The sequence below is a fragment of the Colossoma macropomum genome, unplaced genomic scaffold, assembly GCF_904425465.1.
Source record: "Colossoma macropomum unplaced genomic scaffold, Colossoma_macropomum, whole genome shotgun sequence".
In the NCBI taxonomy this organism is placed as follows: domain Eukaryota; kingdom Metazoa; phylum Chordata; class Actinopteri; order Characiformes; family Serrasalmidae; genus Colossoma; species Colossoma macropomum.
The window spans coordinates 25236287-25258078 of NW_023494800.1; the positions used below are offsets into that span (position 1 = coordinate 25236287).

The 21792-nt window shown below is 39.3% G+C and overlaps 1 protein-coding gene across 1 annotated transcript in view; it reads left to right on the top strand.

The window, feature by feature from the left end:
* Positions 1-4255: 4255 nt before the first annotated feature.
* The window catches only part of LOC118820605 (gamma-aminobutyric acid receptor subunit alpha-3-like), a 113841-nt gene continuing 96304 nt past the window's right edge, over positions 4256-21792 (top strand). The window contains exon 1 of the mRNA XM_036588982.1: positions 4256-4401. The gene's annotated coding sequence lies outside the window, so the exon portion shown is untranslated. The remainder of the gene's footprint in view (positions 4402-21792) is intronic.

Sequence of the window (21792 nt, forward strand, 5' to 3'; positions counted from 1 at the left end):
TCTTCTTCTGTGAAGCTGAGATTAATAGACAGACTCTGGCAGGCAAATACATAAGGTCTGTTAAGGAGATGTGAAACATTTGCAGTGACAGAATTTTTCCACCAAGCTTGACGGCTTCTCTAGCAGGCAAAACAACAGATGCCTAGATGAAAATTTCGTTCCAGGTAGGACCGGGCACAGGATGAGCCCATTCTTCATGTTCAACCACAATGACAAATCACTCTCGTTCTGAACAATTACACTGATTTCTTCATGCTTTGCATCCCCTAACCTTTGGCTAATGAACACGTAGATTTATTCCTACTGATTATAGCTTCCAATGAAAGGTTCTCTTCCAGGGAACTAAGCAGAAAACAATTTCAGCTTTGACTACTGTCATTTCTAATATAAGAGCCCTTATGTATCAGACAACATTAAATAATATGTTACTTTCCTTTTATATTACTGGTTATATGTTCTCATAAGATACAGTCTCAATTAAGTGTGACATATCTTTAAGAAAAGCATTTGTTTGGCATCTGGAAGTCAATTTGGCTTGTACTGTAGGCAGTAATGTTGTCACCTTCTGAAATCAACCAGGCTGCCTGCTCAACTCGCAACCTCAATTACAATTCAGGCCACATAGCAATTCAGAGCTGATTCTTTTTCACCAACTTCTTCTCATTATTCAACATTTGCAGTCCAACAGAGTGTATAGTATGACCAGCTTGGCAGAACTGGTCTCATCTTCAGCCAAGCAGCCACTGAATTGTTTAATTTCTCTGTTAGTTTCTAGCTTTCCGAAGCCCATTCTGTTGGGTAGTCTGGTGTGTTGAACACTGGCTTTGCTATATCACGTTTAAACTCACTAACTCACTGCCAGGATCGTTTTGATCCCCTCATGACGTCCCCCTGTCCCCAATCACTCCGTTTTCTTCCTGCATCGTGGGGGGCCCTGCTTGGGAAATCAAAAACGATCTCTCTGAGGCTGTAGTCAAAAGTCTGATTGTGAGTATACATGCAAGCCCAGCTATTTTCATTAAGAACCACCAATCGACAGCAGAAACACAAAATCATTGTAATTAAAACAAGATTCATGATGTCCTTCAGAAAGTTCTACTTCAGACATTTACTTTAAAGAAATCAGCAATGACATATTTGGTGTCCAAACTTTGCTTCTTTAGTTTAGCACTGGAGCTAGAGGCTAATGTTGCTAGCAAACAGTAGACATCAATAGTCATCCATCAACTCGCCCAAAACACAACCAGCTCTTCATTAATCGTTGATGTAGTTTATGACATGGTATGACATACGGTATTACTGCTTGTTTTTATAAGCATGTGTAGTCAGTTCTTCTATCTGCTGTTTTCAGCTACATGGTAAAGTTCTATTCATTTATTATAGTTTACAGTAAGTCATACTGTGCAGTAATCCACATTGACAACTCTGCACAATATTAATAAAGACCTGGATGCAGTTTGAGTGGGCTGAGAGAAGTTTTTGACATGCTTTTGCAGAAACAATTTGGGTGACTATTGACTTCTACTGTTTGTTAGCAACATTAGCCTTATAGCTCTAGTACTAAAGCAAGGAGGCAAATCCTGGACGCCAATCATGTCTTGGCTGATCAACTACATCTAGGATTAGCAGAAAACAGTGTAAGTTTGATTTTTTTGCCAAACTATTCCTTTAAGAACCAGTGAAATGGGCCAAAAGGCACTGTAAGAGTAGCCGCTTCTATCCTTACACCTGCCTTCTTCCTCTGTGAGCACCTGTTCTATTATTCAATAGCTGACAGGCTATGGGCACCTATGCACTTTGTGATGGGAGCAAAAGTGAAGGATGGTTCTTCATGTCTGCTAAGGACATTTCCTTATCATCTGTTGCACAAACAGTGTGCAGGCAAATGCCACGGCATATGAGCTTCCCATGAAGGCAATCTGGCGAGCTAATGGCGTCTTTGCAGATAAATGAGCCCCCATGAACTGACAGATAGAGGTAATACGCCATGAACATATAGCACACATATTCACCCGTCACCATTCATAGCTCTCTCGCCCTATCAGCATACTGCGGACGAGCCAAGGGCATGCAGTTCTTCAGCCTCTGTGAAGCAGATGGCTTTCTTTCTGCCGGACGATTCAAACCTGTCCAGCTCCATCTACTGTGTAACTACTGCGCAACCATGAGTTGACCAGGAGCACAGTGTAGAAATGTGGGTCAAAGGAGAAGCCCCCACTATATCAGGAAAGCCTGGGAGCGATATATCCTTCAAGCTAGCATGGTACAGTAGTACTCAGGCTTTTTTTCCCCCTGTCTTTCCAGAGTAAGCAACACCAGATGTCATAACAAATGTTCATTTTGCAGTTAGGCAACATCTCCGAGGTAATTTCTCACTAATACTAATGGCTAGCTGCTTATAGCCTAGCCTATTCTACAATGGAGTCTTCCAAAAGACTGACACAAGATGCTAGGGGTTGGCGCAAATGCAGTATGCTCAATACATTCTCTCACAAGGGTTCTCCAAGTCAGTCCTGTGCTAGATGAAGGAAAGCAATGTGCAGAGTGTGGGTCCCCAGGACTGGGATTCGTAACCCCTGGTTTACCACATCATGCACAAAAAATTTCCCAAACCCCTCCTGACAAGATATATAAAAGATTCGCCTGGAAATGATTCGCCATGGTAGCCGTGGCCTTCGTTATAACATGGCTATGGACAAAAGATCAAAAAGGCCTTATTAATGCATGAATTTTAGCCCCACTCCATTGAGCACTTTTATCATGTTTTATTCCCTTTGGTTGCACCCTCTACTTGTTGCTGTTGTTGTTTTTGTTTTGTTTTTTTAATATTACATTCCACAATATGAGGTAATACTTCATACGCTCAACTGTAGACTTTAATCATTTTTAAAAGTACAACTATCTACTATATAGTCCCATTTTCAAGATATTACATGTATTGTAGGCTGTTAAAATAATTTTAAAAAGTACAGAGAGCTGCCAATGGGGGAATAAACATTATGCATCCTAAGCCACAATAACCTTAATGAAGCCCTGGATGCGGATTAAATGGGTTCAGAGAAGTTTTGGGATGTATTCATGGAAACTCTTTGGGTGTCTATAGACTTCAAATGTTTGCTGTGTTAGCCTTGTAGCTCCAGTGCTAAACTTAATAAGCAAAATTTGGATGCCAATCATGTCTTGGCTCATAAAGTACATCTGAGGTAAGCGGGAAAAAAAAGTAAATTACATTTTTTGCAATACATTCATTTAAGAAACAATGCAATGAGCTAAGAGACTCCAGAAGAGTAGCCCACTTCTTTATTGGGGGAAGAAAAATTGTGTTGAAGGTGCTCTGTGGAATGGGGTTTAAAATTATGCACAAAATCATAAATTCAATTTAGAAACAGTATCATATCTGATGCATGAGGCCAGTGTTTCCAAATTTGTTTGTTTTCCCTGCTGAAAAAAACAGCACAGACCAGCAAGCATTTCATGCTGGTCTATGCAAGAATATGCTGGTCTAGTGTTGGTGTGGTTTTGGTTTAGCTGGTCACCCCAGCATGGTCACACTGATTGACCAGCAAACCAGCATCAAAACAAAACATGCTAGTTTTGCTGTTTTTTAGCAGGGTTGAATGACTCCTATCACGATAAACAGAACTGTCCTCACTTTTTTGAAATAAAATAGTTCGATGTAACATGTTAGCACTGTTAATGTTTCAAATCGTGTCATTCATGTCCAGGTCCATACAGTCCATATATGCAAATTAAGCTCCAAAAATGTCTGAGTTTTTGTGAACAAATGCCAAAACATTTACATATAACCATCTATTCAGCCTACAACACTTTAGTCCTACACATTCAGACTGAAGTTATAAGGAGTGTTTAAGTCAAGGCTGCGTTTTAGAAAGCCAATCAGAAGACAGGCCATTTACATATAACAAAAACAGCCTGTTTGGATGGAAGGTCATATAAAAACGAACCCTCATAAAGGCTACACCTTTTATTTTTACCTCAGGGGAAAAAAATAAAGGATATGGGACCTTTAAGACTTTGTAAACGACTAGCCTTCGTCCCCCCGGTTTGACTTTAGGGGTTTTAAACCCTCCTCCTCCTCCTCCTCTGAAGGGAAAGGGGGCAGTTTTGCCGCCAACCAGCACCAATCTGCGCGTGCAGGAAGGAGGGGGCGGGAAGGTTAGTTTGTTGAAGAGGGCAGGATTCTCCACGTTAACGGCTCTCCCCCTCACTACCCAGTCCACCGCTTTCCGCCGTCTTTAGCAAAACACTTCCAAAACCCCCTCTGACTGGACGTAAAGAAGATTCGTCCGGGGAAAAACGTGGAGGTGAAAGAAAGAAGTCTCCGAACGACGAGAGGAAAGTCTGAAGGAAACAGGGAGCAGCGGTCTGCTTGTGGTAAAGGTGGGTTTTGCTTCTTCCTTTTTTTTCTGGTCGCGTTCTGGCTCTGTGCTACACAGTATGTTATGATATGTTTTCTGGAAATACCTAGAAACGTCAGGAAAGGGACGCTGACGGGAAATACCGCAGTGTTTCATTCACGGGTAACTGTGTGAGAGTGAGAGGGGCACGTATCTGTGTTGGAAGGTTTAACAGGTCTCCGCTTCTCTCCGCTGAGAAGTGGACGGTGCTGATGTGGAGAGGTGATCACCGCTCAGGCGATGCCGTGCTAACGCGGACGAGGATGTCCGTTTTTAGCCAAGTATTAGAGTACAGAGGTGGTTGTGGAACAGATTAGGAGACTGTTTCTAATTTTTATGCCTTTTTAGTCGCTGGTCATTTACAAAAGAGTCACTTTATCCACTGGTTTTTAACACAACAGATTCTGCTAAAAGGGCAGTGCGACAGAAATCACTCGGACTGTCGTCTACCAAGTTAAAAGTAAACGGAAAACGTCTTTTCTGAGTTGTGGCATAAGAAGGCTAAGAAGGCAGAGTCGTTTCAGAGAATGTGTGAGGAAGAAATCCATGCTCTGACACATTATTACAACGATAACCTTGAGAAACTTATGTTCATTTATATCCCTGTCAAAAAGGAGAACATTGCCTGTCAAATCTTCCAGTTGTCTGCGAAACAGTAACTTTATTGCTGTGTGTTGTCGGTTTTTCGTTCAGACGTGCTAATGTCAATGTTGTCGTATAGATTAAGCCTCAAGCTACTCTACGTGGTGCCAGTGAAATGCACTGTAGTCTGCGTTTCTGCGTTCTGACGATGCTGTCAGTTTCGGTGTCTTTAGATATTTTAAAGAAAAATACAGTAGGTTGTATTTTTCTTACTTTTGCTGTTAATGCTGTGAACTGCGAATGTTGAGTAACTTGAGTTGGCAACAGAATATTTTTATTCGTCGTTAAAGGATAGACGAGAGAGTCTATCTGTGTGCGTACGTGCTGGGGGGGTTGGGGTGGGGGTTCATATTAGATGGATAGAGAGAGAGACAGAGCGAGAGAGAGAGAGAGAGAGAGAGAGAGAGAGAGAGGCTGACTCAGACCACGCTTACGCTGAACATGGTTCCAGTTATCTGTTGCTTTTGTCTGTCACCGTCAGGGATGGGAGATATGCCGAAAATATAATATCATGATTCTCTCAATACATAATATGCATCATGATATTAAGTTTATCTGAGGTTTGAGGTGTCAAAACTGACAAAAATAACCTGTGGTACAGTGTGGCACATTGAAAATATCAACTATCCGTACAATAATTCATATTCAACATTTCACTGTATCCAGTTAAACAGGCTTAATTATGCTGTCCTTGTATTGAAACATGCAGTTGGTCATTATTAAGATCACAACAGCATATTGTGACATAATGTGATGTAATTTATGTAACGATACATGTCATGATCGTGATATTACCCACCCCTAGTTTAATCCACAGTAATCCACTAAGCATCTGTGAATTTACTTCATTCCTCTCAGAGTTTTGCCATTAATACTATGACCGTGCTTATTCAAAGGATGATCTTTTAGCCTCAAAGGCATTGCAAAGGACCTTGAATATGAAAAAAAAACACCCTCTGGAAGAATTCATTTAGCAAAGAAATAAGAGAACATTGTGTCATGTTCTTCCTGGGGACTGTTCTTAACATGGAGCCTATATGAAAGAAGCATGCAGGGGGAAAAAACGCTTGGGAAATGGAGCAGAACATATTGAGAACGTTAAAGATTTGAAGCAACAGTAATGTCTCAGATCTCCAGTCACGGCTGAGGAAATGGAAGCAGTGGCAGGTGAGGAATGAGCCGGGTTAAGTGCTGAAAGTTGGAGGTCTGTAGGCTATGAAAGGGCTGCTCCCTCAGGGGAGGCCAGCCAGCCAGCTCCACTCAGGCCTGTGTTAAAGTGTTACACATAAACCCTCCCTGGGTTTTAGCACCTCCACAAGCGTGTTAGGAGACAGCATCAGTATAGTGAGAGTGAGGAACACACAGCTAGCACAGACCCATTGCCTGAACGGCTTCAGCAGTCTGTTTTGGAAATGCTCAAGGATGGTAACACCGAGGAGACTTTATGAGCTGTCGTCTGCAGCTCAGATCCATTATCAGTACCTTTTTGAAAAAAACTATGTGTCTGAAAAATGTTTATTCTTCCCTATTTGGTGGATTCAAACTCTGAAATCAAGATCTGTTGTATAGTATCTGGCCCTTTAAGTCAAACCTTTCACATTTCCAAACTGGGATATTAAAGATACATTTTGCCATAATGTGATATGATTAGAGATGGCATGATAACACTTTTTCTTTTCTAATACTGATTTTGAAACCTTGAATATCGACCAATATTGCTTCAGATCCGTTTTTTCTTTAAAATAAGAAAAACATATAGCTTTAAAATTTGTTTTTTAATAGTAGGCTATTGTTTTTACTCAAACACTATTACCCCACAAGAAGAAATACACAGCTAACAACATCACATCGCACAGTGTGATGGTGTGCTATTTCACGACAAATTTGTTACAGGATTGGATCAGATTCATTCTTTCTTTTTCTCTTAATTCGATCCAGCATTTTCTGCTGATATCGACTCAATACTGATGCCTTGTATTGGATCATATAATTTCAATATTTTTAGGCAATGATTTGATGTATAGCAATATTTTTAATGATTTTATGATGCTGTGTAATATATTACAGTAATATGCCATCATTATGATTGATCCACTACTAAGTAAATTTTACATTTTGATTTCACAGTAAACTCCACCAACCTTAAGATGATTTCACAGTAAACTCTGCCAACCTTAAGATGAATGCTGCCATCACTTCAAACATGATTTTTGGCTACAGTTTGTAAAGATTTGTACCATAGTTTGTAGTTTGAATCAGTTCACTAATATGTGTTGTTATGGTCCTACTTTTAAGCTGCTAACCTAAAACATAGCTCATAGAAACCTTTGTGCTTGAGTTGAAGTCATAACACTATATTTGATTAATGCTACATTTTATGGAAGGCTGGTGGCTGGTGATTTACTCCAGTAAAAATGGAACCAATTTAGCATCCTTTTAAAATCCGCTTAGTTCCCTCAGCAATCTCTGTGGAGATGAAGTGTCACTGTTGTTCCCCTTTGGCTTTTGCCAGAATTTTGTTCTTGTTTTGTTTTTTGGGTTTGCTACTACAGATAGATTAATTAGTCTTTTGTTTCCCAGCTCTGCCATTGTTGTAGACCTATCATGTGTGGATGTTAACCCTCCTCAGGCTCAAGCAATTGGCTGTGGCAATCTCCAGCCTGAAGAATGGTAACCAAATATATTTGTTTGAACAAATGAAAGATGGCACAACAGTGCTTATCCAATTTTCAGTGAGAAGCATAAAAGCCTTTCATGCCCAAAGCATGCTAAAGGGAATGTAGGACAAAAACGTAATGGCTGTAGCTTTAAACGCTTTGAAATTCAGCTCATCAATCATTTGTGTACCTAAAAGAGGTACGGAACCCATGTTTGGGCTGCATTTTGTACTTGTCTGTGTCGTTCTGGTTCTCTCAATTTGTGCAGTATATGACACAGAGCTCATAACAGGATGACTCCCCCACTGTAACTGTACCTAAATGGACTTTCTGTTGCTATGTCTTCGCACTCAAGGAAGCCAGAGCCTCTTTCACAGTTGACAGGAGTTCCAGACAGAGGTGAAAAATCCAGATTTGCATGTCCGACTGGGATGTGCAAAGGAGAGCCAGGATGTTTTCGGAGGGGGAAAGGTGACGAGAGCTCATTGAAGCTTCGGCAAAAAAAAGCATTCCCAGATGACTCAGCAGTCTTGACACCACTGAATTGGCATAGTTGCCACGTTCCTGGTGGAATTTGCAATCTTTGCTGAGAATGAAGGTGGAACTAACACAGAATAAACTGTCAGTTTGGTAGTTTGACAGTCATGTTTATGCATTTGACTGTGTCAGGTAGGTATTGACCAGGCCATGTCTGGCTCAGAAATGCTAATGTGGACAGAAAAGGCCTCATCATCCTCAGGTTATTTCAGCAGAAAACAAGAAAGAAGACTTCATATCTGTTCCCTGGCAGCAATGCCTTATGAAAGGTTTGGCATACTTGTTTTGACAAGTGTTCCTTTTTTGTTTCACATTTCACAATTATCGAGTGTAACCATTCCCTAGCTTTCATCCTTTGAACATGGAACAGAGACAACTCGTAACCACAGCCATTAGCATACAACAGATAGCTGTCATCTGCGCATTTTCAAGGCAGTCCCTGAGTTGCAGATGTTGTGAACTGCAGTGACTTTTGTCTAAATGAGCATAGCACGTAAGAACATGAACTGGGTGAGCCTTTTCAATGCCAGAAAGCTTCAGTTGGGGTTAGTCAGGAGCTTATCACTCACAAATACAAGTAATGAAAGGACGGGCATATGTGAGAGGGAGAGGGATGAGGCCTCAGGCACTTTTGACTCCCAACCAGAGTGCACTTTGTCCCAATGACCTGTCTTTCAAGGCTGTTCTTTCTCCTGCAACATCACTAGATGTCCTTAGCTGAGCCCTTTCGTGTTTTTGAAAGAAAACCATAAACAAGGTTTTATAGCAGTTTCATAGCAGCGTTCAGAGCTTGCTCTGCTTCTCCCACCCTAGAAATTACAAGTGCCACATTTGGCACAAAAACACACTGTAGCATGCAGCTAATGTTTGTGCATCGTAGCAGCCTTTTTTTCTTCATTTGTTTGTTTCAGCCTGAAGCTGAATTTAGTTTGACACTGCAGAGAACAAAGGAGCTTTATGAATAAAACCTTTTCTAAAATGGTTGTTGATGTGCTTGTTTATACAGTTGATTCATTGCTGTTTGCTCACTACTATAGCTTAACAGTTGCTTTTTGGTGTCCAGACCAAAATGTCCTCTTTCATGCTTTGTAATAAAATTCATGGGTGAACGAACATGGGGTGGGAGGGAAATACAATACGTTCATGAAATCACAGATAAGAATGGCGTTAATTTAAGGTCAAGTAAATTGAGGCCACAGCGTCACGGCTGTCCTGTAGCTTAACTTTATCTTTTTCCAGACTCCTCTGCGGCTGCTAGCTCTCAGGCATTAATGACCTGGATTCGTCCAAGAAAACGCCAGGTCTCTCTCACCCTTTCTGCCACTATCCATGCTGAGCTTAAAGAGCACACCATGTGATGATTAGTCAGATCTCACACATTTCTCCTCTTTTCTGTCTGTTCTGCCCGATGGATGCACCACATCTCATTAGCTTCTGTTGAGTTTTCCATACTCTTTTTCCCCCCGTCAGGGTGAGCTTGTGAGCCAAGTCAAGTTTTTACCTCCCGTTCCTGCTCTATTAATCATCTCCCTACTCATAATTTCAATTAGAGTCAGTTGTGATTGGAGGGGAGCCAGATTGAGAGTGATAATGATCTTATGATTTCAATTGCTGTTAATCAGACTTAGAAATAGGGCCATAAATTGCATTAGTTATTGATCGTTTTTGAAAGAGGGGAGCACATGAAGGTTGTCGATTAAGGGATGGCAGATTATCAAATGGAGACCTCTGGAATTGATGTGGTTGTCACAAGTTTGTCAGCTAGCAGATCATTTACAGATGGAGCGAAGACATCAGAGAACAGGGCTGAGGGCAGAGGGCCGGAAACTACTCGTCACGCTTGTGTCTTAGCATCTGCTGTAATGCACACTGATGCGCCCCGACACTTGATTGATGGTATTGATAAGCCAGAAGTCCCGCCGGAGCCTGAGCACCTTGATGTGTTTTTGTTTACCCTTTTTGGTGACAGTCATCCGTGAGGTGAGATGTAAGAATGGAAAAGCCTTGCTCTCTTCCTCCCTGGCTGCCATACCTGACAGATTCAACTAAGTGTTCCTGTTCTGAGAGGATTTACCAGAAGGAACACTAAAGTCTCTGGATAGAAGGTGGAGAGAGGCAAACTTTTCAGTTACAGGAGTCTTTCAGTCACGTACTTTGCATTTACTGGTCCTGTAATAACATATGATGAGGGCAGTATGTCTTTACCATGTGGGGATTGAAGAAAGTCAACTTTGAAAGCCTTATAAGCAAGTCTATTTTAGGTAAATGTATGCACATGTTTACACTCCTCAATTTCCCACCAAGGCTGCACCACATTGAGGAGATAAATTTCTGCTTTTAGTGTGGGAGATCAGTGTTTGACATGTGTTTGTTTCTTGGCAAAATGCCTGGAATAGATAAATCTCAAGGCATAGAAGAAAAAATGGCTTTGAATGACACATTTACTCTAGATTGTAAGTGAACATGTACAATTTCAGCACATAAAGATGAGGTTGGTTTTTTAAGCACAGAGTACTGACCACCACTTTGTGTAAATATATTATCTTGGAAATGTACAATTCTGGTTTGGCCCTTGATGTCAAACTTCAGTAGCACTAACAAACTACAGGCTTTCATCAGAGATAAAGCTAAAAGCATTGTTCAGGTTTTTTTCAAATCAAATAAGTTTAAAACCCTGTCTGTGCACTACAGTATACATATACAGCATGCAAGGATGAACTTACTGCAGTAATGAGTGCACAGATAGTACCATTTGTCATTGATTCAGATTAGATGCAGAAAGAGCCTATTAATATTGTTTTTCATTTTTTAAACCTGATCTGACTTTTTAACATGCTTGAAGCTCCATTGCTGTTTTGCTTATTAGTGCAGAAATGTTTTTGGAACAAATGCTTATCAGCAGGATAATTGAAGAAGGTTTAATTACATAGGGTTGAATAATAGTAATAAGTGTTCTAGTATGAGTGCATAGTAATTATGCCGTAAAAACATGTTTCAGAGAAGTAGTTGGGATGTATTACATAATTACCTAAGCACTAGCACATAATAGCAAAAAACATCTTAGGCATTAATGTGAAAACACCATTAAAAAGTTTCTAATCACAGCTGGAAGTCTTGGTGTCCACCTTTTGTCACTCAAGAGAAGGTACTGACAGAGGTCACTGCTTTACAGTAAACAACAATTAGCACTCGTAGTACAGCCTGCTTTGTGAATGCTACCCACTAAGGCACTAACATTTTGTGATTGTGATATGCCTTGCAATGACATTGAAGTTAATTTTACTGTAATGGAGGCCTTACCTGGTTGAATCATTACCAGTGACATGCATGAGAGGGCTGGATATCAAGAAAACATACACTCACTAGCTACTTCATTAAGAACACTTTTACTCTTGCTCAGTGATACAAATATCTAACAAATCAGTGTGCCAATATTATTGGCCGATATGAGATAGTTGCAGATAAATTGGTATCAGCGTTTATAACGACTGATAAATGACAGTTTAAAAAGAAACTGCGAGACTTCTATGAGGTTATGAGTGTTGTTGTTGCCTCCTGTTGGCAACCCACATGTTTGGAACACCACAAATCACAACACTCTGACCCAAGCAGACTTGATCAACGTACCCCATGATGGTGATCATGTGTTTATGACGATAATTGTCATGTCAAACACATTACTGAAATAATAAAAAAAAAATCCCCATCAATTCTCCTCTTAGCCTAAATAAGCCTGGCAACATCAATGTCAACCATGCCTGCTTTTGTTGCAGTAACTTGAAAGCTGATAATGTCTGGCAGACATCAAAATTAGCCTACATTTAGTGTTACGGTAGTTGAGTGTTGTAGGCTAAGCTGTTGGCAAACTTGAATATACATTTATTTATGAAACAATGTCTTAATTTTAGCGAGTGAACAAACTGGTCCAACAAAGTGAACAATCTTTTCTCCCTGGATCGTCACTTCTAAACATTCTCTGGCAGCATCGCTTTCAGCATCTTAACACTGTTCACTGCTAAATAAGTTTATCCACAAAGCCAACTTTTGCTGTGTTTATCAGTGGAAAACAAATAATATTAATGAGTGGTTAAACTGTAGTGTTTAACTTATTCTTTCATCTTTCATTCTTCAGTGGACAATATATCTGCAACTTGAATATCTGTAGTTACTGTTGGTGCATTGGAAATTATTAAACCAAAGGAGACATGTAAATAAATGTTCAAAGCACTATTTTTGAGAATAAAACAAGTTTATTTTTAAAGTGCATTATGTCATGTTATCTTTGTGAAGACTCTTAAATAGCTACACATAGCTAATGTTATGACAAATCTTTATGTCATGTATTTCCGAAAAAAAAGAATATTAGCTGATATATCAGATTTTCAAATCCTCAGATATCAAAAATGGTATTGGTCTTAAAATCCTATCCTAAACATCAGTTGGGCTCTAAACACAACATATATAAGCATGCAGACACAGATGAAGAGCTTCAGTTAATGTTTATATAAAGCATCAGAATGGTAAAAAATGTCATATAAGTGACTTTGACTGTGTCATGGCTTTTGGTGCCAGACATGGTAGTTTGAGTATGCAAAACAACCCAGTGAGCAGCAGTAGTGTTCAGAAATGCCTTGTTGATGAGAGATGTCTGAGGAGAATGGCCAGACTTATTTGAGTTGGAATGAAGGTTATCATAGCTCGATTGACCAATCTTTATCAAACAATGATCATCCGAAAAGCATCTCGGAATATGCAACACATTCAACCTTAAGGCGGATGGGCTACAACAGCAGAAGACCATATTAAGTTCCACTCCCGTCAGTGAAGACTATGAGGCTACAGTGGGCAACACACACACATTGGGCCCCCTAATGCCAATCGTGCATTATTTGAGTGTTGTCGCTGACCATGTCCATGACTTGATGGCCACTATTTACAATTTTTTTACAATTTTTTACAATCTTCTTATGGCTAACTCAATAATGATGTACCTTATCACAAAGCACAAGTCTTAAACTGGTTCCATGCAGATGACCCTGAGTTCAGTGTACCTCAGCAGCCTCCCCAGTCATGAGCTCTGAATCTCATAGAGCTCCTTTGGGATGTGGCGGAATGGAAGATTCACAGTGTGAATATGCATGTCAACATGGACCAGAATCAATAAAGAATGTTTCTAGCACCTTATTAAATCCATAACACAAAAAATTCAGGCTGTTCTTAAGGGGGTTCTACCCAGTGTTATAAGGGTATTTCTAAAAAAAAGTGTGAGGTGAGTGTATGTCCAATTAACATTGTAACATTGTTCTCCATGTGCAAGAGATGTAGTCTATGTGCTTGGCACATTTCCTGACCACAGCTGTAGGGCACAATGCAAATTCACATTCGGTTCACTGCAGGGTTCATGCATGGGCAGTGTCTCAGTCAGCTAGAAGAAACTACTAATTGGTGTATGTCTTCAGATGCAGCTCACAGTGCTCTTTTATGCAGGTTCTTAAGACTTGTTAGAATAAACAGACCTCTCATTACTCGTCCAGTTACAATCCTACTGTATTTTCTACAACCCCAATTCCAAAAAAGTTGGGATGCTGTGTAAAATGTAAATAAATGTAAATAAAAACAGAATGCAATGATTTGCAAATCTCATAGACCCATGTTTTATTCACAATAGAACGTAGAACGCATATCAGATGTTGAAAATGAGACATTTTACCATTTCATGAAAAACATTAACTCATTTAGAACTTGATGGCAGCGACGCATCTCAAAAAAGTTGGGACAGGGGCAACAAAAGGCTGGAAAAGTCAGTGGTACTAATAAAAAACAACTAACATGACTGGGCATAAAAAGAATATTTTAGAGAGGCAGAGTCTGTCACAAGCAAAGATGGGCAGAGGTTCACCAACCTGTGAAAAACTGCAAAGACTGTATGTAAAATTATGTAATAAAAATGTATGTAAAAAATGTAAAATTGCAAAGACTTTGGATTCCCACCATTTACAGTACATAATATCATCAAAAGAGTCAGAGAAACTGGAGAAATCCCTGTACGCGAGAGACACAAATGCAAGTGAAAGCTCTATCATGCAAAGACGAAACCACATATAAACAGGATCCAGTTCAATGATGGACAAAGAATCTATTTGGAACATCTGAGGTTGGTCAGGATGATCACAGCACACACACACACACACACACACACACAAAATAGTGTATTACAGCTTTGTGCAGTATCCGCAAAGGCCAGTGTCAACATTGACAACCAATATTCTGGAGTTCTACTATTTAATTCCCAAATTATTCTAAACTTTGCCCCAATATACAAAACTCCTGTCTGTTTCCTATTGAGGCACAAAGGGGTTCATTCGTTGTTTGCAGCCTAAGCTACTTCAACAATAATTGGCACTGTGTCATGCAGAGAAATCAGGAGTCTGAGCTCCTGATTGCCCTTCTGAATGAGTCAATCACCAAAAGGCTTCATTCGTAAAGCGTGTGTAAAAGGAGCGAGCCAATTCTAAACATGCCAGCCAAACCACCAGCTTCCCTTTGAGTTCCACCGGCCTTGTCTGAATGCAGCTACTGCATGGTTCTAGTCCTGGGAGAGGGCTATGATGGAGTGAGTGTTTCATAAATGTGCTTTTTGACATTTGAGGCGCGAAGCCCTAAACCCCCATCCGCCCTCAATCCGTCGGCCTGTCATCTCTCGCAGGCTGCCATGCTTGAAGCTGTGCTGATGCGGCAGTGTTGGCAGGTCGTCTAATGCAGACGCTTTCTATGGGGTGGAAATGTCTTTCTCTCTTTGCAGTGTACATTTGCTTCTGTTTCAGAATTAAAGCGTTGCCCCTTAGAGACCTTTGTCTCTGTTATGTTTTTCCCCCTCTCTTTTTTACGCTCTCTTTATAATGGGATTGCTTTTCTCCCTACTCGCAGCCAGCCTCAGCACATGTGCTCATTGGACTGTCTTTGCCCCCCAGAACAATGATGCGATGTGTGTTTTTAAGACCTTGACATTCAATTACTGAAACTATTCAGTCATAAAAAATGCAAGCAAACAATAAGCAAAGAGGCTCTTGATGTGACTGTAAAACATGGAATTTTGACAGTGAATGTAATGTAGTTTATGTCTGAGATGTTTTAATTCAAGAGGCAGGTCCCCAGTAACAACTATACAGGTTTTAAGAAAAATCTAAATCTATTTGTAGATAGTAAGCGTACATTGATTTTACTATGTTAGGCACATTGGTTTTCACTGTAGGCTCTTAGAATATGTATTTTTTTTTTCTTTTCCATGCTCTGTCCAGCTATCGGAGACTTATGCTGCATTTACATTGCAACGAACCACGAGCAAAACACTTGCCTTACTGACTCTTGGCTGCTTTGTGGGTGTGTTGCCAAAATAGTTTAGCTGTCCAAGCAGAGTTCTAGGCTAGTTGAGCTAATGAAACATAGGTGGGAAAAGGTCTAACATTCTTTTTGAAATATGAACAAATCTCCTGCTGATTTCTCCTCCATCTTCCATCGACACTGACCTCTTCATCTTGTAGTTTGTACGTGGATGTGAGTCATGATGTGATGCACCATAGCACATTTTAAAAATCTGATTGGCCACAGTCAGTGAAACTCTCTTCTTAGTTGAGTCTTCTAAGTTGAGAAAAACTTTTTATCGCTTTCTCCATGTGTTTCACGCTACTACTGCTCCCATAATCCCCCACGGACAACTGCCGCCTGTCTCCATAGAAATTGATGAAATTAATTTATTTATTCACTGTAATGTAAAGGCAGCATTAGTATGTAAACAAAGAGTTTTTTATTTATATTAGCTTAGCATTGGCAAGGTGTGTAACAGCATTATAGCAAACTACAGAGACGCATGTACGACAGAAGTTTAACCAGTTTCCCAAGAGCGCAATGTCTGCTGTCATTAAAGACAGTCGGAAGAATATACCTTGCAAATATACGGGATACATACATCATACAAACTTTCCACTTCTTATAATAAAATTTGTAGTATTCATTACAGATTTTGGACTGTGGACGTTTTAATCACCCAAACGTAAGACTGTGAAATGAAACCAGACTCATCACTTTCACTGATTATGTAAAATGCCGCAACACCTTAATGGTGATACTGTGCCATAATTAATCATATTTAATGAGTTAATGTGCATGTAAAATTTCAATCTCATCCAAGGTAATGACTCATTTCAGAACCTCTCTGTGCCGTCATAAAGCACAGCTCTGGGCTTTGGCATGATGCATGAACCTGAGATTTTTATTAAGTTGTGATATATGTAATGATACATTGATGGAAGTATCATTTGTCTGTGTCAAGAAATATTAATGATGTATGGGCATCATGCTTCATCACATGTAAGATAAAATATCATGCAGACATGGTTTCATCATTCATTATGATTAAAAATTATGGTGGCATGAGAAGAGGCCTAACACAAGCTGACACTTTCAAATATTTGTATTAAAATATGGACCAAAACTACTGAATGTAAAAGTACTTAATGTTGTCTATTAGATTAATACATTCATAATGTAAACTTAATTCACTTAGTATTTTGAATCTTCTCAAAGTTAATCATCCTTAGCAGCTACCTCAAAGAGGCTTTTCTGAAAACCAGCAGGGACGAGACGTCAGTCTTGATCTTTTCTCCGATATGCAATAATGGGCTTCCTCAGCGTCCATTTTCCTAAGCAGTGACAAACCATACCCAATACAATATAACTTCTGAATTTACCAGTGTTATTACTTGTAACATGTCTGAGAGAGTGCTTAGAGTAAACAGCTTTTGCATTAGCTTTGGAGAAAAGCATCATTAGAGAAGAATGAGGCAAGTGGAGAGGATGATGAAGTGTGATTTACTCTGAACCAAAGCACAGACACTACTCACAACAAAATCTTTCCTCTTTTTCCTTGTCTGAAGACAACAAAGATTTCTGTTTTATGATCTGTTCCTCAAGGCGCTTTTTTTGTTATTCCAGTCTCTAGTCACCCCCCCTTCAAGCAAAATGGCTGTTTTCTTCAGAGTGAAGAAGACTGCAGTGTGAACTCTGCATGTAGACATGAGCTATTTGTCTATGTTCTTTCAACTTTTAACCCATGGACACCTTTACATCCTTTTTTAAGTGTTACATGTTAAAACACTGTTGACGTGGGGAAGAAATACATGATGAAAGTTTATTTTTTGTCGCTACAGAATGTGAGCCCTTGGCTTGGTTGTATGGTTCTTTGCAAACATTTAATTATGTGGAGGTTCTTTTAACTTTTTTTAAGGTTTTTCAAACATTTTAATTTAGTTTTTTAATTATTTAGTGGTTCTTCACACTCGCAATTCTCATTTAGAAAATAATTTCTTTGATGATCCATCCATCGAAAGGTGCTTCAGAGAACCAAAAGGGGTTCTTCTAGGTCCTTACAGTTTAAAGCATCTTTGTTTTTAAGAGTGTTAATCTCAGTACCAATGATTTTGTATCTTGACAACCCAACATTATGTAGATTCTAGGGTTGCACGATCATATCAATGTACCAGCAGATGATTGCTTAAACATTGGACAGATATTTAGATTTCATGATATCTCAAACCAGTATTTGATGGTTTATTTATTGTACTTCAGAAGCAGAATGTTTAAGAGATGATGGGCTACTGTGATTAAAATGTCTGCGTTTTATTCATTTTACTACATTTGTAATGTTTGTAGTGCTACATTTCCCTGTAATGCTAATTCAGATGGATTTGGTCTCTTTTTCAACATTTCATAAATGTTTATGAATCTGCATCGGTAGATATGCACATGAAAAATATTGGACAAGATCTCTGGCCCACAATTCCCATGTCAGCGCATCCCTAGCACATACGCTTGCCATATCATTGATCAGCTTTACATTCACCATCCTCAAAACTGCTGTGTACCAGAAATCAGTTCTCTGCATTTATCAGGCCAGTTTGTATCACCACAAACCCCTAACACATATTCTGTGCAAAGGGGGTGACAAATGTGTTGTAATAGAGCATAACATGACATAAGAGGTGCTTAGCATTGAGCACAGGTGTTGGCGGTGTAGTGTAGCATTTTATCTTCAGCACCCAGCCCTAATGTGCTCGGACAGGTTTCACCCATGAGGCACGTTGCCACTATGCAGGCATCTGGTTCGCATTCCAGTGGCCACTGCTTCTGTTTCATTCAGCGCTGTTATTATCTAAGTGTAACCAGCCCCAGCATTATCCTGCAGGTCTTCTGCAATGCTAGCCATACAGCCACACACATTTGCATAATTAATCTCTAAAAGTGTGTTATCTTTCGTCTCCATCTCTGCGTTTATGCCAGTAATGTGATACAAGCAATGAAGATCGTCTCAGCACTGCAAAGCTGTGGTTAGTGTGGTTTCCAAACATGCCATGTTTTCAAAAACACGTATCTCTGGAGGTTTATGTGCTGAGCGTCTGCCAGATACGTTATACGTTGTGCATTTTATCTACAGTACGTTTCCACTTTGCTGCTAAGCCTTGAATTAATTGACAGTGCTGTAGCTTTTCTGTATCACACACCAAATTTGGACTAATTGGGCGTACATCAGCACTAATTACAGATATCTTTGAAAAATCTTTCCACTTCTGTTTATATATATGAAATTATATTAAAGCAGTCCTCTTTGGCAGAGAGCAGGGTGCCCTGTGCAGTGCTAGTTTTTGTTGGACACCTTACAAATTATGATTAATAGATTCCCTGTTTCGGTGTAATGGAATATTTCAGCTTAAACCACCCTGTGGTTCATTTCATAAAAAATCAAATAAAGCTCAAAGTAATAAAGGTTGGAGCTTTTCAGGCTTTTTTGCCTTGTTGGATGCATAGATGGTGTTTAATGTGTGATGTTTAAGGTCCAAAGTACTGCAAACGAATCATGGACAGTGCCTCTCATGATTAATGCAGCCGTCTGACTGGCTAGAGAATTTAGCCATCATTCAATTATGTCACTCTCCACTCTTCTATTCTACTTCAGGTCATCTTTATGTTTGTGCCAGAGGGACTCTGAGGAGCTGCTTTGAAGTGAGCCTAAAGAATGGAGCCAGTAGTTCCCAGAAGCCTTTGAGGCACCAAAATACGCAAACGGCTCATTATGAAAACCAAGGTTGCCCATTCCGTCTGGTTGCATTATTTGTTCTGAAGTGTTCACACCTGGCAGGCCTGAAATGTGTGTGGACTTTGTCACGGCCGCATTAAGTGTTTTATCTTTGTCCTTTGCTGTTCATCTCTGGTGGAAATGTCAACGCAGACAGTGTCAGGTGCTTTGCCTGACCCTATTCCTGTGGGTGTGAATGGGAATGAACACCTCTGCAAAGCTGTCATGGATCAGGAATATCGCTAGTGCTGAGGTGGAGATGGGCCAGTGCCAGTTCAGGAGGTAGAATCTCTACTATTGTAGTGAGCAAATTCAAATTGAGGAATTACTATTTTACTTTTGCACCATACATCCTTGTTACGGATGAAGAAATCTGAATTTAGTGTTGCAAATGCAACTAACGAGCTAGATATTCAGAGCAGTTTATTTTATGGAGTCTGATATACTGTAGTTTTACCGGACTTACTTAATGAGCCAACCGTCTTAATGAGGAATGTATGATAATATCGGGATCATATCTGTATTGCCTGAAATTAGCTTGAAAATTGAAATTGTTGGCATAGGACACATTTGATTGATATTTCAAAATGAAATTTGACAACCCATTTTTTGTATTCTGTAAGAGCAGAATGTAAAGGCAAATAAATGTTTATTTTTCAGTAATTCTTTTACAGGTAGATTTACTCACAATTTCTACCTTTTATAAATATGTAGCGGACATCGGCAGGTGCATGCATGAAAGATATTGGATATTGGTATCAGCACAAAATTCTCATATGGGTTCATTCTTAGTTACAGTTTAACAAAGAACAAAATTTAGACACTTAAATATTAATCCTTTAATATGTGTTTAATTTTGCTCTAAGCTAAGCGAAATCAAAACTATCTTTATTCAAAATTTTGGAAGGTCACTTGTACTTTTATTTGTTTAAGCCTCCATCCCAATATCTTTAACTCAGTAGAAAAGTTATAATACTGTAAGTTTCTGTCTAAATGCTATATTTAACAGTCCTTGGAGTATAAAGTGTTTATTTCGTTTCCCTTGTATTGTGTCTTTTCAGAACTAAAACTGAGTTAACCGTTTTAATGCCAGGCTGTTTCTACTTTTTAATCTTCTCTTCTCCAGTGATGGACAAAGTTCAATACTTCTATGCTTCAGTAAGAGTGGAAAATAAAATATGATAAAAGTAAAATATTACTTGAGTGAATTGACTAATTGAATGATGTACATTATGATTACGAATGCTACCTGCTAGTACAGTCAGACTTATGTGTGTCAGCTGCTGTAAAGAATGTTCTTATGTTTGGCATATCTGACAAGTTTTGATATTTCAGTATACATAATAACTAAAAAAGGGATATTCCATCAACTTCAGGGGAGGAAAAATGGGCTTCGGCTGATATTTATGTATCATAGGTTTTTTTCTCGTAATGCAAAAACAGGGCAAACTGGTGCTGGCAATGTAAATAAGTCATTAGCACAAAGAACAAAATTGTAATCAGAGAAGTACATTTGAAAACATGGTATATTATTTAAAAAATAACAAGAAAAAACTTCTGACCACTGGGGGTTAAACCAGTAGGTTTTTGCATCATATAAGGTGGTGTCATTATCATTATCTTCTACACAAGTCTTTTACTTGTTTTTGGTTCTAGCTAACACCAGCTTTCTCAGTCACGCCGATAACAGTGTATCCTTAGCAACACATCCTAGTCAACACACTGACGGTAAGGCCCTGTTTCATGGTAGCAAAGTATAATGTACTAACTTAGTTGCAAATAGGAGCAAGCTGTGACTTGGTGTAAAACCTCTTTCACTGAATTGATTTCAGGATTCTAGTTTGATCTTAATTACATTTGGAGTGATTCAAGGTAGCATTACATGTTACAACCCAATTAGACTAACTAGCTAAAGAAGAAGCAGATCGGTATGGTCAACATATAGTGTCTGAAATATAGCATGAACTGCAGACCTGATTTTACACACAACATGTATTTTGCCAACTGGAAGATCATGTATGTTTCATCTGCATACTCCTCTGCTTTATGCAGTGCCCTGGAAAAACTGCCAAAGTATCAGAAAATAGGGGCAAAAATGATGAAATGTGTCTTTAAATGTGCCGTTTGCACCTGAGCTTAGATGCAATTTGACCTTTATAGGGAGGATGTCAGGGGCGACCTGACTGGATTCTTAAGTGCTGTTTTTTCATGCTGTGAATTCCATGGTAACTGCATGTTGATATTTAAGACTTGCACATAAAGAGCTGCTTATTTCACATCTGGGCTACTTTCTTCTGGCCTTGACAGTTGCACAGTAATGACAGTTAGAGGTTCAGAAAATGGTTAGTGCAGCCAATAATGTCATAGGTTACATAAAGCTCTTATGACTCATCTATACAGTTAGTGCCCT